Here is an 18,944-nt window from a genome sequence, read left to right as displayed (position 1 = left end):
TCCTTGCCTGAGTATTTTGTGAATTTGACAATGATATGCCTTGTTGATGGTTGGGTTTTGTTGAATCTAATAATGGGGGTCCTCTGTTCTTCCTGGATTTTGATGTCTGTGTCTTTCCCCAAGTTAGGAAAGTTTTCTGCTATGATTTGCTCACATAACCCTTCTACCCCTATTTCTCTCTCTTCCTCCTCTGGGACCCCTATGATTCTGATGTTGTTCCTTTTTAATGAATCACTGATGACTCTAATTCTTAAATCGTGCTCTTTTGCCTTAATCTCCCTCTTTTATTCTGCTTTGATATTCTCTATAGATTTGTCCTCTATATCGCTGATTCTCTGTTCTGCCTCATCCATCCTGCCACCGCTGCATCCATTCATGATTGCAGCTCAGTTATAGCATTTTTCATTTCATTCTGGCTATTTTTTACTTCTTTTATCTCTGCAGAAAGGGATTCTATTCTATTTTCGACTCCAGCTAGTATTCTTATTATCATCATTCTAAATTCTGGTTCAGACATCTTGCTTGTATCTGTGTTGGTTAAATCCCTGACTGTCGTTTCTTCGTGCTCTTTCTTTTGGGGTGAATTCCTTTGTTTTGTCATTTTGAAGGGAGAAAAGGAATTAATGAGGTAGAAAAATTGAAATTAAAAATATTAAAATTTAAAAAAATATTAAAATTAACAATTAAACACACACCCACACACAAAAATTGAATAGATGATGCTAGATCCTTGGTGTGTTTGGCCTCGGTGTTGAAGGTGGTTTGATAGATTAGAGTAAAAAAAAAGGGAGGGGGGAGGGAAGAAAAAAAAAGGAAATCGTTTGAGAATTAGAAAGAATGAATACCCTGAAATAGACTAAAATGAGGTGATGGGCAAAATAGAATTTGAAAAAAAAAACCAAAAGTAGAGAATATAGTAGAAAAAACTTAAAGAAAAATATTTTTAATAAAAATTAAAAATAAATATGAATTTTCTCATTTTCTGTATTTAAGAAAAAAGAAAAGAAACAAAAAAGAAAAAAGATAAAAAAAGAAAAAAAGGAAAAAATCGTTTGAAAATTGGAAAAGTGAATGCACTGTAGTAGACTAAAATAAAATGATGGAAGTAGAATAGAATTTGAAAAACTTTACATAACAGCAAGAAATATCGTAATAAAAATTAAGGAAAGATATTTTTAATAAAAATGAAAATAAAAATAAATTTTTTCTCTTCCTGTATTCAAGAAAAAGAAAAGAAGTATAAAAGAGAAGAAGGAAAAAGAAAAAAAAAAGAAAGAAAATTTGAATAGATGAACCTGCTAACAAATTGAAGTAGGACTGAAATTGCTTCATTTTCCCCTGGAAGTCAGTCCCTGTAGCTCTTTATAGTCCATAAATTAAGCCGGCGTTGAGGTTTGTGTTCTCGAAGAGCGAAGTTGGCCCAGTTGGGCGGGGCTCAGTGTAACAGCTCCGGTCTCCACTAGATGGCGCTGCTAGCCTACTGGGGTGGATTGTTGCGGAGCTCCTAAGTGCGTCTGCGCATGCGTGGGAGCGGGGACCATGGCACCACCCAGCCACCCAGTCTGTTCTCTGGGATCAGCAATCGCGCACCCATCCTGTGTCTTCAGCTCTCGTCCACTCCGTGACCAGGCCACAGGCAGTACCTCTCTTCCGAGTTTTGTCTCAGATGCGGCTGTTTTTCCCGGCCCCTTACGTCCAAAGGACTGTGGCTTTGACCCGTCCCCCCCCCCCCCGCGGGAAGGTCTCACCGAGGAATGGCCGAATGAGTAATGGCCGATTATTGGCTGCACCCAGAAACACCCGCTGAACCCTGATGCTGCCGGTGCCCCGAGACTGCGGCCAGGTGCCAGCCCGCCTCAGAAAATGTTTGCGAGATAGTGTAGCAGCAGCGTTTAAGGGATTATGGAAAATCACAACACACATCTGGCACCAGGCTTCACCCTCAACAACCTTGCCCCAGCACCAGTGAATGTGGCCGCCTTCGGGGGTCTGCTGGGACCAGGTGGCTTCAACAGTCTCTACCAAATATCCTTCCAGCAGTGGAACCGCTTTTCCCCGTGTGGCCTGAGAACCTCCCGGACCCCATTCTGTTCCTGGGGATTCGCCCTTCCCACCAGAGCACCGCCAGGTATGGAGCTGCGGAGTTGCAGCCTTTGCGCTCCCTTTGTTTACAGTCTTAAGGAATTTAAACCGTCTCCTTTCTCCTTTCTCCCTTTACAGTTTAGTCCCTGCGGCTGTTTCCAATTTTCCACTTTCTCTCCAGCTGCTTTTGAGGAGGGGTGCTTTTCCCGTATTCTCCCCCCTCCCCAGTCTCCGTCTTCTCTCTGCCCGCAAAAGTGGTTCCCTACCTTCCGCAGCTTCTCGCTCCCCAAATTCCTCTCTCTGTGCCTCGTACCTGTTGAATTCTGTGGTTCAGGTTGTGCAGATTGTTGTGTTGATCCTCTAATCAGTTTGCTAGTTGTGTAGGATGGTTCATTGTTGGTCTGGCTGTATTTCATGGACGCGAGACACACAAAAAGCTTCCATGCTGTTCTGCCATCTTGGCTCCTCCCCTCTGGAGGTAAATATATGTGATATCTGAAGTTTTAACATTTGAGCCAAATGAATGAATTTTAAAAGTCTAAAGGCCTGGTTTCTTAAAATTGGAAAGGGAGTTCTAGCTTAAGTCACTTTTCCAAGGAACATAACAATAATTCAGAATGAGAATCCAGGTTTTTGTCATGACTCCTGACTTCTATACTGTGCTCTTCCTACTTTAACTGTAAAAACAAGCACATAGGGATATAATTACTAGCAGGAGGAGAATAAGAGTAGGAAATTATCCAGGATTTTTTCACCTCAACTGAACCAGAGTAACTTCCTTTGATTCACATGTTATTTTCCTTATACTGATTTATTAGAAGAAAGTGTTCTTATGTTAGAAGCAAAGATTGAAATCACTGATTGAATAGATGTGATATTTCTTTGTAGATACAAACTCTGCTTTCTCAGGCATCTTATTTTCTTATCCCATGACCCAGGAAAATAGATGAGAGTCATTTTTTGTGTTCTGTATGTCATCTTTTTTTCCCAAATATTATCCCTGTTTTCCAAGATTTTTAATTAGGCAATCACAAGGTTGTATGTCCAAGCTTTCTATGTAATAAAGTAGTAGTTGAATATTCCACCCGAGATTATAACTATGTCATACTTCCCAATGTAATTTTTTATAACTTAAAAATATGCCTGGATTTTATTCACAGAATGAGCCATAATGTGGTAGGTCTGTATGCACTCCTTCTTGCCCCGCTTCCTACTTCCCAGAATCGCCTCGGTGTAGTTACCCAGGTACTTTGGGGGTACCGCATGGACTTTAGGGATACAAAGAATCTTGGCATCCTTCTTTGAAATGCTGAGGCAGAAGTATAAGCCTCACTTTCTGTGTGGGTGACAGTGGGGGAATGTGGTCCGAATTGCTTCTGGCAGACATTTGGCAATCCTGTTGCAAAGGTGACTTGAGATGAAGCAGATATCCCAGAGAGCAGCACCAAAAGAAAGAGTCACTACTAAGTCCAGCAACTATGGAACTTATCCTATCTCTGGACTTCCTAATCACTGGGGCTCATAAACCTACCATGTTGTTTGTGCTTTCTTGATACACACACACACACACACACACACACACACCAACTCACAGTAACATTAAAGAAAAAAACAGAATGGAATGAAAGCAAACCAGCCAAGGGCATCAATCGTGAGAAAAATTTGATCATGATTAAAGGTAAGAATTAGAGCAAGGACAGCCAGGCTTTGCAAAAGTTGGTCAAATGATAACAAATGCTTATGAAAATAGGCTTTATGATTTTTTTGTCAAAAATTGATAATGATTGGGGCGCCTGGGTGGCTCAGTCAGTTAAGCGGCCGACTTTGGCTCAGGTCATGATCTCGCGGTCCGTGAGTTCAAGCCCCACGTCAGGCTCTGTGCTGACAGCTCAGAGCCTGGAGCCTGTTTCAGATTCTCTGTCTCCCTCTCTCTGACCCTCCCCTGTTCATGCTCTGTCTCTCCCTGTCTAAAAAATAAATAAAACGTTAAAAAATTTTTTTAAAAATTGATAATGATTGTAAGTAGCTTATTAACGTTTCAGAAGTATGCATTAAAGGAGCAACACAATAGCAGTTCCAAAGCTGTTCAGGCAAATGTACCCATTTAGGAGTTCATGTTAGAAGCTTAGTGTCAGTTGTTAACATACGTTGGTCACATCACTGATACTAAATTTAGACGTGAGTTTTTCTTATTTACTGTAAGATGCACTCAGTTAGGGCACAATTCTTTTTTGACTCTATGTGGAAGGTGTCTGAGGCAATTTTGTGGAAGACAAGGAACTCAGATGGTAAATCTAACGTGTCCCAGATGTTATCCACATGGCCAGAAATATTAGGGCAGTGCTTTTACTTGAAAAAATAAATATTGACCTGAGAAAGGCAGTAAAAAGGACAAATACTGTATGAGTCCACTTATATGAGGTACCTAGAGTAGACAAATTGATGGAGACGGAAAGAGCAGAGTTTACCAGAGACTGAGGAGAAGGGACATCGGGGTCACTCTTTAATGGGTGCAGAATTTCTGATTGGGAAGACCAAAAGGTTCTGAAAATGGGTAGTGGAAATTGTTGCACAACATTATGAATGTATTTAATGACACCGGAGTGTGCACTGAAAAATGGCGAAATGGTAAAGTTTACGGTATGTATATTTTACCAAAACAGCCATTGACAGCACACAATTTGGTGTATAAATTCAATTATAAATGCTTCCACTTTCCCCTCCTTCCCCCCAAAGTGAGAGTCTGTGTGAGGTGGCCAGCTGGATGAACAGAAAGTGGGTGGGGGTTAAGAGGGGCCAAGAGAAGCAATGTGTGTATGGATCAGGACATGATTCTCTCTCATCCCCCTTCCCCCCTTTTTTTCTCTTTGTTTTTAAAACTGACTTACTGTGTTACTTAATGTACAAAAATTAATGTCCCTGTCTAACTGACCTAATTTCAAAGCAACTTCATTTTTTAAAAAAGGCACCTGGGTGGCTCAGTCGGTTAAGTGTCTGGCTCAGGTCATGATCTTGTGGTCTGAGTTCGAACCCCACGTCCAGCTCTGTGCTGACAGCTCAGGGCCTGGAGCTTGCTTCAGATTCTGTGTCTCCCTCTCTCTGCCCCTGCCCCCCTCAGTCTCTCTCTCTCTCTCTCTCTCTCTCTCTCACTCTCTCAAAAATAAATACATGTTAGAAAAAACATTTTTTAAAATGCTAGACATCAATATCCAGATCTTAAAATAGAATGTGGTACTTTGTCAATGAATGACCAGCAATGAATCACCAAATAGGGGAAAATATTAGCTTCAACCTGGAGACAATCTATTTACTCATTTAAAGTGTGAATTCAGGGTTAAAGCACTGCCCATAACTCTTCAGCCTAAGCTGGGAATACTTTTAAGATGGAGATCTTCCTGTTTCTTGGAGCGCCATATTCTACCCAACACAGTTGTGACTACTGGAATATGCCCCTTAACTTGGGTCAAAGCCTCAGCCCTCATTCCATCAATACATCATATCCCATTTTCATATGATAATAATACCTTACATTTATTGAATTCTTGCTGCATGCAGGTACCATGCTAAATGTTTTGAGTGCACCACCTCATTCTACCCTCATAACAACTGTGGGAAGCAAGTTGTGTTTTTACTCTTAAATGTTTTCATTTTTATAAAAAAAAATTGTTAGCTTTCTTGTAAAACAAAACAAAAACAAAAACAAAAAAAGCATCTGAGTATATCTCTTCAAAGAGTTTCTGTGACCCAGCCATCTGCTTGCATTACAGCAAGCTAGATCTCCATCTCTGCTTCAGCTTCTCCAAAACATCCCGTGAAGTGTAATGCTTAAGGATGCAAGGGTGAAGAAAATTCATAATCTTGATCACTTTCCCGAAACATAATGTAATGAACCCCACTTGCAAAGTTCACAGCACAGATTCTCCTGATGCAGTGGAAATTGAGCTCGCTTTATTTATTTTTAATTTAAATGGACTATTGAGATCTCCTATTGTATTTCCTTTATAATAGGCACATGATCTGTGACCAGTGATCTCTGTTTTCTGCATCGAGACTAACTTCTTAACTTTCTTGCTAGCAATGACTATTTTTTACTAGTTCAAATATGTAGTTGATTGGGACTTAACGTTATTATTCTTGTTATTTCTAAAATGCCTAGTTTCTTCATGTGGTTTATAGTACATGGATGAGACACAGATTAAACAGCTTTCTATTTCCAATCAGACTCAGATTCACAAAACACAAAGGTAAAAGCATTCAGATTTGTAAGTATTTTTCTGCATATATTTATTTTGCATTCCTCTGATGTACGATTGCATAATATAGATTCATGAGAAAGGAACACGTACGATAAATGTAGGGTTTAAGAAACTCCAATGATTTCAAATTAGCATAACTTCACTCAACCACTGAGAGCACACTATTTGAAATATTTTATGTTGGCACCAGTTTCTCTGTATTTCTTTTTTTTTAATTTTTAATCTGAAATTTATTGTCAAATTGGTTTCCATACAACACCCAGTGCTCATCCCAACATCTCTGTATTTCTTTATTACTGGATCTCATTACTTGATTTTTATTTATTTATTTATTTTTAATCTTATTTTTATTTTTTGGAGAGAGAGCACATGAGCCCGGCACGGGGCTCCATCTCAGGGCCCTGGGATCATGACTCTGATCCAAATCAAGAGTTGGACGCTCAACCGACTGAGCCATCCAGGCTCCCCTCATCACTGGGGATGAACAAATATATCTGAACAAATATATCTAAACAACTATAGAAGTAAGTTTCTGGCGCACTTTGATTAGTCTGTGCCACTTTATATCTACTGTCATTAAAGATCTTCCTTTGGAGTTCTCACTTCTAACTCCATTCCGTAATCCATAACCTCCCATCGTACTGCTCTGTTAAATCTGCCTGGCTTTCTCTCTGTAATGTCAAGCAGTCTTGGTTAAAAGTTGGATACGGTGGGGAAAGCTTCCTGAGAATACAGGCCACTGAGCCCTTCAAACCTCTTTATTTAACACTGTCCCTCAAGCAACAAGGTTTGTTTCTTCTAGGAGTAGGTAGCTCAGAGAACACTCACTGTTCTAGTAGTGTGTGGCCCTGAGCAGTAAAGGTCTTCGTGACTTTTCAGTAGTATTTAGTACTACCTTTTAGGTCTCAAATAAGACGTCACCATTAGAATTTAAAAGCAAAAGCTAAATTTAAACGTCAAGGAATAGAAAGGCCGATAAAGATACCTGTCCTGCCCACCCACGTTTTATCATAACCAAATTAAAACAACCATTAAAGTTATTTATTTTAAGCCATTTGATATGCAATCCACAGTGCCCACCCAGACTAGAATTTGCAGGGTGGTAGAATATTACATATTTAATATCTCAGTAATCATAACTATTAAAATAATCATAATAACACTTTGCATTTACTGAGTACCTTTCATCCAAGAATCTCAAAGCCCTCTCTAAACATTAATTAGTTCTCCCAACATTTCTACCAGATAGATAAATATCACCATCCCTTTCCCCTGGTGAGGAAACCGATACCAGGTGTTTGTGAGCAGTCCCCAGGCTATTCCCTGAGGCTGTGACAGTTCTGGAGTGCTATCTCAGTGAACAAAATTCCCACCTAGTGCGAACTTCTTTCTTTACTTTACATTCATTCTAAGTAGGCTAGGTTCCCAGAGAGCTGTTTTAAAATTGTCAATGAGCTGTAAAATAATTTTAAGAATATACGTAAATCTCCAATGAAACTAATAAAAATAGGACCACAGGAATAGGCATGCATGTGAACATGCATTTCTGACATGCATTTCTAAATCTTTGTTCCCCAAATATCACAACAAGTAAGACTGAAGTCTATAATCAATTTGTACCTGCCATGATTTTTCTCTTTCATAATTAAGCCGTATCACTATTTTTACTTTCTACGCTTGTTCAATTTCCTTGTCGTGTTTCTCATAGAAAAGTTTAACTCTCCAGCTGATTCAATTTCTTTTAAGTTGAGCTGTTGTAGATAAAAATTGAAACCATCTGCATTTATTCCTTTATGCTTATGATACTGAAAACTTTAAATACAGTCAAATTTACATGGGAAAAAAGACCTTGGGCTTTTGAGATGAAGTTTTTGCTTTATTCTTTCTCTATTTGTCTTGGCATTCTAGTTACCACTTAATTTTATACCCAATTTTTCACTTTTCTGTTTTATACTTATATGGAGCTTAGTAATTTTTCACTTTAGATATTCATTGTGAATAAATGCCCACTGCAAACATGCCTTGCTCACTATATTCAATTACACAACACAAAATTTTACACATACATTAATTAAAAGATAGGATTTTCAAGAGTCAGACAATTATGTCCCAGACAGAAATTTATAGTACCAGAACAGTATAGACAGTGTCATAGATATTCAAATCCTATAAACCAATTCAGAACTAGTTATGTTAATGGTTTTCAAATGTTAATTATAGAGTCTGAGAGCTCTTAATGTTAAGTTAGAGTCCTTTAAATAGATAATATTAAGTTTGGTGCCAGACCATCTACTTATCCATGTCTAGAAATTTGGGAGAGTTGGAGGATAAAAGTGATGTGTATTTGTTGTTCTTTTAATCATTTATTGATATCCTAAAGCTATTCAAGTAAATTCACTTTTATTTAAAGCATGTGAACTTTGTGTCATAAATTTTGATTACACTGTCCACCATCTTAATATTTGGGCTCTATTGAAATATGTCTCATCTTTTATCTGCTTTTCTATAATTTCCTTACTTCCTTATTTATCTTCTACCAACCCTTTTGCTGTTCTGTTTCCTGAAGAACCATTTGCTTGAGAATATCCTCTACCACAGAATGTGGGTCCAAAATATTTTTATCCCTATGTAGTGTGTAGTGAAATTTATGTTGGTTTTTCTAAACCCCAGTGATGTTATCTAATTAGATTGCCTGTCATAATCATTAACACAGCTCTTATGTTTAAGAAGTAACCTAGTTTTAGAAGTCAGAGCTGCCATTTTGTTCTAATTGAGCATTCTTTCCATTTATGTATGCAGAGCTGTGATTTTTTTAAAGTTTACTTTGATGCTTTTATTTTCTAGATTTCCTATTTTAAAACACTAAATAACTTCTATATAGCCGTTATATATGCACCCCATTTTATATGACATAGAAACCTGAATCAACATGAATTCAAGTTTCTGATGGTTGGCAATGTTGAAAAATAAGAAGCTGATAATGATTGTGGTAACTCTGACCCATTCAAGGCACAAAGCGATGTTTGGATACATGTTGGTCTGAGAGCTATCCTTCTTTTTTTTTTAAATTTTTTTTTTTCAACGTTTTTATATTTATTTTTTTTTGGGACAGAGAGAGACAGAGCATGAACAGGGGAGGGGCAGAGAGAGAGGGAGACACAGAATCAGAAACAGGCTCCAGGCTCTGAGCCATCAGCCCAGAGCCCGACGCGGGGCTCGAACTCACGGACCGCGAGATCGTGACCTGGCTGAAGTCGGACGCTTAACCGACTGCGCCACCCAGGCGCCCCTGAGAGCTATCCTTCTAAAAGTGAAAATGTTCTTCAAACTATTGGTACACCTTTCATCTTCTAAGATTTGCTAAAAAGGATGGGCAATATTTCACATGCTTTTGATGGATTCAGAAACACCTTCTTCCAAAACTTACCTTTAAATACAATTTCACATCTGACATCTTCAACTAACTAAACCCCTGAGTCACCAAGAGCAGAGTCAGTTCACCCCCTCTCTCACCCCACACCCCAGGTTAGTATCAGGGCCAGACTTGCAGACAGAAGGGCCCCAGGCAATCTTTTCAGCCTCCCACAAAATAATTATTGAGTAATCACTCAAAGCAAGGATTAAGTTGTTGCAGGTTAAGAGAAACAAGAAGTGGGCTGAGAATAATTGGGTTTTGCTGGTAGCTTACCTGAGATGCTAGTTTAAAATACTTCCTTTAGTGGAATATGGTATACTCCAGGAAGGAAGGTCTCAAGAGCTAAAACATTCATGTCTAAAAAGAAAATTATGGCATAGTTGACTCTATATCACCTGATTTAAGGTGTGTGGATATTGGGAATAAAAAGGTTTTTTTGTTTCCTGTTGTTTTTTTTTGTTTTGTTTTGTTTTGTTTTGTTTTTAAATCAAGAGCTAAATAAAACTAAATATTTAAGAAAAAATATTTAAGAGCTACATAGAAGTAAAAAAATGAGAACTTTTGTCAAGGACAAAGCAATAGCTACTGCATTTTACTCATTTAAATAACAGAAACACCAGAGGAATAGAACTATATAAATATTTCTCAAACCAATATAAGTATACTTAAGTTCAGATATTGTAGATATTTGAGAAGAGACTAAGAATTGCAAGAGGGAGAAATAGGTTTAGGCTCAGAAAAGGAGGGAACAGGTATGCAGAACTAAAGACAAGAAGAAATTAGAAACACCCCAAGAAAAAAAGGCCCCTTCTTCATTTCCTCTGATCCTGATTACCTGGTTCCCAGCATCTCCTTGATCTAGTTCCCCTCAGCCAATTCTTACCTCTGTGTGGGTCGAAGAGCTATAGGCTGTGCTAGCTCACCCTTTCCCTAACAGGCTGGGCAACAATCATCCCTATCAGTCTCAGCCTGTCACCCTCTCTCCCTTTACCATCTCCTTTGAGAGACTCATTGCCCCCACTGTCTGCTTCTGATGGGTCTCTGATAATGAAATTTGTCCTACTCTTTCATATCTGTATATATAATATGTGTGAAACGAAAATAAGGAAAGACCTCAAATCTCCTTTCTAAAAGATTTTAAGAAAACTCTTGACACAAATTTTCCATCGATTAAGTTATATTTGACACAATTAATTATTTAAATTATTTTCAACACAGATCACTTTCATAGCATACAAAATAGTACGTTAGATTTGTTTATTTGTTTACACATTTAGCACCTCTAAACGATCTCAAGTTCCTCCATGAAAAGGGTGCATATGACCAATACCTATGTTTTGAGAGCCTAGCATAAAACCTGGCACAAAGCAGGTACCATACATAAGTTTTAAACTAATGATTAAGTAGCAATTTTTACTCAGAGGTAACATCCACTTATTCAACAAATATTTGTTCAGTTCTTACTGTGCATCGGACACTAATGACATTGGGGATGCATCAAAATATGATACAGAAGAAGCTTTCTGTCCTCTGGATCCTACATTGTAGCTACAGATAGAGGAACATAGCTTTTGTGAAAAACAAGTTAGAAATACACAGATTGAGAAGAAATCAAGGCATCAAACTACTTACTGTCATGAAATTAGTTCAGCTTTTGGAAAGAGAGAGTATATAAAGGGACAAGAAGGGCAAAGGCATCCTCGTGTGCATAGTTGGTCATAACTGTTGCTTTTTCTCATAACATTTTTACAGATGTCTGAATAAAGGTACTCTAATAATAATTGTTAATAAGTAATAGATATATCTTAAGAATATATACAATTCAGTCTAAAAAAACTAAACATTTGATTCCAAGGTACTGTAAGTATCATGATAATTAATTATTAAGTTTTCTAAATAAAACAACTAAATTAAACTAATTTAAAATAAAATTTAGCATCTCATTTTCAAAAGCACAGTTTAAGTTTAAAATATATCTCAATTAAAGTGTTCAAGTACACAGTTGCTATGTAAAGCAGCTTTGTTATTTGAAAGTTTTTGAGCTAACTCTTTATGATTGAAATGGTATATTTATTTATAAGTCATATTACCAGAATTTTTGAGCAAATGATTTTCTGGGTAAAAGTGAATAAAATTACCTGCAAAATAACAATTCATTTCTTGTAGCTAGAATTTGATACTTTCTTTGAGACTGCTAATTTAAAAATACTGAAAAAATATGTCCTTGTTAATAAAGAGAACAAAGCAAAAGTTTCAAAATGGTCATCTATTGAATTATAACAGAACATTGAAAATCCAAATCAATGTCTGTGAGATGTTCTTTGAATAATTCAAAACAGTATACGTTATCTATGACATTAGACTAAATTATTATAATTTCCCATTATGTAGTCAGTGTAGTCCTGGCTTTGTTCTCCATGGGACAAGTTAATTAACACTGGACTAATTATTTAATGTCTTTATATGTCAACTATCTCATCTGTAAAATAGGGATAATGGTAAAATTGTCTGGATTATTATATGAGATAATCCGTGGAAAGCACAGCCTGACATATCCCTACATGTATCCTGATTTTTAAATTGCATATGGGATCGTATAATATACCTTATCCTCAACCTTTTCTTCCTTTTTTTTAAGTTCACTCATTTATTTTGAGAGAGGCAGAGAGTGTGAGTGCAAGTGCAAGCACGGAAGGGACAGAGAGACAGGCAGAGAGAGAATTCTAAGCAGACTTCACACTGGTAGCTCAGAGCCTGACACGGGGCTCAGTCACTCAAATTGTGAGATAATGAGTGGGCTGAAATCAAGAATCAGACACTTAACCAACTGAGGTACCCAAGTGCCCCTAAGACTTTTCCATTAATAATGCATTGCATAGAGTAGAAGTCAATAACTATTTGTGGGACGAATAAATTGAATAAATGATTCTTGCACACATGACTTTTGATACCAGTATTTTTTGATAGCATTAATGTATTTTTTCATCAGACAGACATACTATGATTCAATAACTTCTATTTCATGTTTTTTGTTTTTATTTTTAAAATTTTTTTTTCAACGTTTATTTATTTTTGGGACAGAGAGAGACAGAGCATGAACAGGGGAGGGGCAGAGAGAGAGGGAGACACAGAATCGGAAACAGGCTCCAGGCTCTGAGCCATCAGCCCAGAGCCTGACGCGGGGCTGTAACTCACGGACCGCGAGATCGTGACCTGGCTGAAGTCGGACGCTTAAACGACTGCGCCACCCAGGCGCCCCCATGTTTTTTGTTTTTAGAGAGAGAGAGCATACGCAGGGAAGAGGGGTAGAAGGGTAGAGGGAGAGAGAGAGAGAGAGAGAGAGAGAGAAATCTTAAGCAGGCTCCACGCCTAGCGTGGAGCTTGACTCAGGACTCAATCCCATGACCCTGGGATCATGACCTGAGTTGAAATCAAAAGTTGGATGCTCAACTGACTGAGCCACCCAGACACCCGATATATTCTTTTTTGATGGAAATTTAATCTCTTATACTTTTGAGTTTTTATCATTAATATTATTAATATAGCTAATTTTTTAACTGCATTCTGGAGTCCTGAGACTTTCTTTTCACTCACGTTCTGTAATGGAAAGACAAAAACTGTACTACCCAGATTCTCTTGCTGCAAGCATCCTGAATATCAATTAGGTTCCCTTAAAGGGATGTACTCATGGGAATTTTTGGAAAGTGTGTATGAGGTGGAGCCTGCCTACCTTCCCAATTTAGCCATTTCGATCAGAAAACAGTTGATGTGACCCTCGAAGTATAATGAATTCTGTCCATTACTGTTATGTTAATGTCTGTGCTTGGTACAATTCATGGTCTGCCTCCCTCTGTCCCCGACCTTGCCTTGGTGAGAGCCTTGACCACTTTGATCCCACCTCAGTGGCTGCTGCTGCTGCCTCAAATAGACATATGATAGGAACCTCAGCAATTCCCTTGCAATCCTATATTAGAGGGCCACTTATGCCTCAGTGATGTTTCTTCCCAGCCCCCTCTGCCATTAGTTTATTTCTGATCATGTGTATCCCTACTGGGTGTACATGAAAATGCTCAGACCGCATTCATGCAACATGTGATCCAAGGGTAGGTCTGGAGAGTTAAACACAGGTCTGCCCTTTTTCTGGACTTGCTATGATGTCCATCCTTTGAAGATCATGTTGGACAGCGCGGCAAGTGTTCGGCGTTAGGAATATCAAACAGGGGAAAAAACCCACCCCACAAGCCTCTCTGCCATTGGAATTCCCCTCATGCTTTTTCCTGGATGTTTTAAAAACTCTTTCTGTAGAATGTTGTTCCTAGAGGAGACCGAGGAAAAGATGACATCATCATCCATTTTATTTACTGTACTTTTCTCTCCTTTCTTCTTACAATCCTTTTCGAGGCAATGATTTTCAGGCTTCTTCCACCCTATCAGTGTTGCTCAAACTTCAGGTCAAAACACCTTAGCAAATTGTGGCATCAAGCCTACTTTTTAAAAAATGAAATAGAATAGACTACAAGTATTAGGACATATTAACTTCTACATATTATTTCATGAAATTTTAATTTCCATTTTAAAACATATATTTAGCTATGGTTAAATATTCATTTTATATCTCTTTTTGTATATTGAGTCATGAGAAAAAAAATGCATTTCTTCCTGAGGATTTTGGTCCAGTGAAACTCACTGTCCTTTATCTTCATCGCGTTCTTGTAGGACAAGTCTCTGCATTTAGATGACAACAAGAAGAGGTGTCCTCTGCACTTTGGAAGAAACTTTAGGATATGATTCCTTTTGGTCTCATCCTAATATCTTCATAAGTGTTAAAGAATTTAGAAAATGTGTTCCCTCTAAACTAAATTTGCCTCTCAAAGTTATTGTGTTGCTGCAAGATCCTTTGATGAATGCCAGAAACTGAATACTAACTCTTTATTTTAGCCTGCTTTCTTTAGCCATTTAAACCTGCTCTCCTCCCAACCCCCACTCCTACCCCCACGCCTGTGTGCACACAGATGCCTCTGGGCAGATTGCATGGAGGTCAGCACAAGGAAATACAACCAGAAAAGCATATCACATTTCAAAAACATAATCTACACTGCACACCATTACATAAGACCTTCCAAAATGATTCAGTGAAAAGATGACTTTTGGGGAATGAGTTTTTATTTACAAACTGGCATATTGATAATTTGTGATTTATCTTCTCACATAGAATAAGCCTCACAATATCTGGATTAGGCTTTTTGTAAAGCTGGGTTAGATATACGTAGGGTATAGATATATGTAGGGTATACGTTAAAGATACGTAGGGTATGCATTTATGTTCATGGAGAATTACTCTTTGTGTGATAGTAGCGAACTATTATCAACCATCAGAAAGAAGAGAGTAAAGAGAAAAGAATACCAGCGAAGATAGAAAACCTTTACCAATGATTTTTTTTTCATTTCAATCTTTAAATGTATCATATCAAGTAATTACAAACTCTGTTCTCTGGAAATTTAAAAACCTGTAGTATGAATATTATAAGCATTACTGAAACGATTGACATTTAACTTTCAAATATCCTGGGCATGTAAATGTAGTTTGCTTTTGTTTCCTATCTCAATCTAAATACCTGTACTGCCTTCTCTGAAACACTACTCTGCCATTTCCACTCTAGACAAGTTTTCAACCTCTCTAAATCTGTTTCCTCCACTACAAAAACCAAATAATACTATCTCCAAAAACTGCTGAGTAGATTTAAAATACATGGGTATGTATGGGTTTGACATCTAGCAGGTATTTAGGAGTATCAGTGGCATTTCTTTTCCCTTTTTCTTTCTTTCTCCTCCCCTATCCCTTCTCCTTTCCCACCTACTCCTTCTTCTTGGAACAAACCAGCCCAACTTGGCAACCTAGCCTCAAATGATAATACTAACTATATGGAAAAACAGATATGTTCAGAATTCCTTACAATTGAATTTCAAATAATTTGTGGAACACAACCCATTTTACTAGAAATTGCCCGTGCGTGAATCTAAAGACATCGAAAATTCCATTGCATTTGTCAGTCATAGGTAAATTAGTAGAAAAAACAATTGGAAAAGAGATGATGTCTGTGGTGTTAGGCATACAGGAGGAAAGGGATTTTCCCCTATAACTGAGCTATAAACAACTATTTTTAGGACCAATTTCTCTCTCCAGCATTTAAAAAATTAATAGGCATTATTTTTAGAGTAGCTTTAGGTTTATAGAAAAACCGAGCAGGAAGCACAAGAGCTCCCACATACTCCTCCCAGCCCAGTTTCTTCTATTATTAACATCTTGCATTATTGTATAGTATATTTGTTACAACCAAAGAATGAATATCAATACATTATCATTAACTGAAGTCTATAGTTTACATTAGGGTTCACTCTGTTGTGTAGTTCTATGGGTTTTGGCAAATGTCCCATATGTGTCTATCATTCTACTATCATGCAGTATAATTTCAGTGGCCTAAAAATTCTCTAGAATTTTAATTGTTCAGACAACTATTCAGATCTCTCTTTCTCTCTCACTTATTTGAAGATCCTAGATGGGAAATATATGGCAGAGTAAGATGGGACAAAGGATTAGGAATCTATTTAATAAATATTTGTGGAGCATCTACTATGTAGTAGGACATTTGCTAAGTGTTAGGAATAGAGCAATGAAAAAAATAGGCAAAGAAGGGGCACCTGGGTGGCTCAGTTGGTTGATTTTAGCTCACATCATGATCTCATGGTGGTGAGATCAAACCCTGCTGTCAACACACAGCCTGCTTGGAATTTTCTCTCTTCCCCTCTCTCTCTGCCCCTCCCCCACTTGCACGCATATGTGTTCACACTTTTGCTCTCTCTCTCAAAATTAATAAATAAACATTTAAAAAAAACAGACACAGAGATATGTCTAGTGAGTATGAAAAATTAGAAAAAAAATCACAAATAATTGCCAAACGTGGTAAGTACCATGATGGGTGTTTTAGAAAATAGTACATGGATTTATAGCACAGGTGGATAGATGTACATGTCAGGGAAGGGATCTCTGTAGAAGTGAGATTTTAGGTGGGATCAGTGAAAAGGGATGGGAATGACATTCTGCAGGAGGAAACATGTAGGAAAACCTGGAAATGGGAAAAAAAAACTCAGCTCTTGAAGGAAGAGTGAGAAGGCCTGTCTTTTCCCCAGAGGGCAAGGGACAAAGGGAATGATTAAAATGGTTGAGACTAAAGAGAAGTTTGTGTGCAGATTCTGCACGTCTGGTAGTCTGTAATAAACACAAGGGGGCACACATCACTTTAAGTGGAGAGTGACACAAAATCAGATACGTATGTCTTCTGCATGGTAGAGGAAAATCAACCCAAGTGGAACTGAGAGACAGGCTAGACTACACGTCTGGTAGTGGTGACTTGGACTGTGGAGGTAAAAATGGAAATGTAGATGCTTGAGGTGTATTTCGGATGTGTGAAGTATGTGTGAGACTTTCCAAATTTCTGTGATTATGAGTATAAAGTGGGAAATAACCTAAATATCTTAATAAACCCAACCTAAATAATCACGATGTATGAGATTAAATACATTAAAGGGGTTGTGGTAGGTCTGTATGTGTTAAGATGACAAGATCTCCAGGATATTGTGTTCATTGGAAAAAAGAATATCTCAGAATAGATGTAGTATTGCCTTACTTATTTAAGAAAAATAGAAAACAAAATGGGGTGCCTGGGTGGCTCAGTCAGTTAAGTGGCCGACTCTTGATTTCAGTTCAGGTCTTGATATCATGGTTCTTGGGATCGAGCCCCATGCTGGGTTCTGCGCTGATGGTGCAGAGCCTGCTTGGGATTCTGTCTCTCTCTGTTCCTCCTTTCGTTCATGCAAACATGCTCTCAAAATAAATAAACATTAAAAAATAGAAAAGAAATCAGTCTCTGTATGTATGTATACATAAGGACGTATCTAGAAAAGAATTAAACAATGACTATTTCTGGAGAGATGAGTGGGAGTATGATTGCACATTTGCTCTGTATCCCTTGGTCATATCTAAATTGCTCTTACAACAGAATTTCGTTTTAATGCTTCATATGTTATGTAAAAATCTAGAGTATGCTGTCCAAAAAAAGAATTACCTTGGCAGATAATATTCCTAATTTTAGGTTAAATAGAACATCTAAATCATAAATCTAATTCAGTGATGAGAGCCTAGATCTTCTGAAAGGGTTTTAGTACCTCCAATATTTAGAAGTTGTATTACCTCAATGATACTTGCTAAATTGATCTAGTGTTCTAGAAATTTGACTATTTCTTTTTCTTTTTTCTTTTTTAAGTTTATTTATTTATTTTAAGAGAGTGTATGTGTGAACAGGGAAGGGGCAGAGGGAGAGGGAGAAAATACCAAGCTGGCTCCATCTTGTCAGTGTGGAGCCTGACATGGGGCTCAAACTCACAAACTGTAAGGTCAAAATCAACAGTCAGGTGCTTAACCCACTGAGCCACTCAGGTGTCCCTGGAAATTTGAATTTTTCTGCACCTCCAGTTTCCTATCCTTCTATTTGGACATTAGGTCTAAAAATGAAAACATTTACCAAACTCCCTTACTACTAAGGATTTGAGTATGGATTAAGCTCTTCAAGTTGGAAGCACTCATGTGAGATTTGAGAGAAAAAATTTATGGCATTTTCCCATGGCAGTGAAGTGTGGGATCGGAGGTGGGGTAAGTGTGACTGAAAGATGTGAGTCTTGGCAATGGCTAGACAGTCTATTGACACAGACCCAGCTTCATGGTTGGGTGGCAGCAGTAGTTTCAGACTCTGGATCTCAGCAATACAGGCATGATTTTTAAGCCAATAGTCCACCAGCATGACTTCTGCTCCTTCAGCCACTCTTTCCCCTCAATGACTTTACAAGCATCGAGTTTCCTGTATTAAATCCCTTTCTGCTTGACATACTTAGGCTAATTTCCTGTTCAGGCACTGAAACCTGATTAATACACCCACTTTCTCCATATGGCCTTGTGTTGTCAGATAACTTCACTGGGAGCTACAGAAAAATTCAGTCACCTAGAAACCCCCACACACCTTTTGTTAGATGTCCTCTTCCCCAGATGTTTGCACCACCTAGGAGGAGCAATTGTCCAATGGCAAAAATTAAATATTCAGGATTATACTTTGTGCTGTTGTCTCTCATCATCAGTTACC

General features: G+C 37.9%; 1 long non-coding RNA gene across 2 annotated transcripts in view; it reads left to right on the top strand.

Annotated features, from left to right (window-relative positions):
- Positions 1–1,228: 1,228 nt before the first annotated feature.
- The window catches only part of LOC147584706 (uncharacterized), a 223,265-nt gene continuing 205,549 nt past the window's right edge, over positions 1,229–18,944 (top strand). For both annotated transcript variants that reach the window (XR_015255833.1, XR_015255832.1), the window contains exon 1: positions 1,229–2,128. This is a non-coding gene — a long non-coding RNA (uncharacterized LOC147584706). The remainder of the gene's footprint in view (positions 2,129–18,944) is intronic.

This window comes from Puma concolor, chromosome A1 (genome assembly GCF_028749965.1).
Source record: "Puma concolor isolate L17-30 chromosome A1, mPumCon1.1.hap2, whole genome shotgun sequence".
In the NCBI taxonomy this organism is placed as follows: domain Eukaryota; kingdom Metazoa; phylum Chordata; class Mammalia; order Carnivora; family Felidae; genus Puma; species Puma concolor.
Note: the sequence above shows the minus strand (reverse complement) of the source record. Positions and strands in the feature narration are given on the sequence as shown.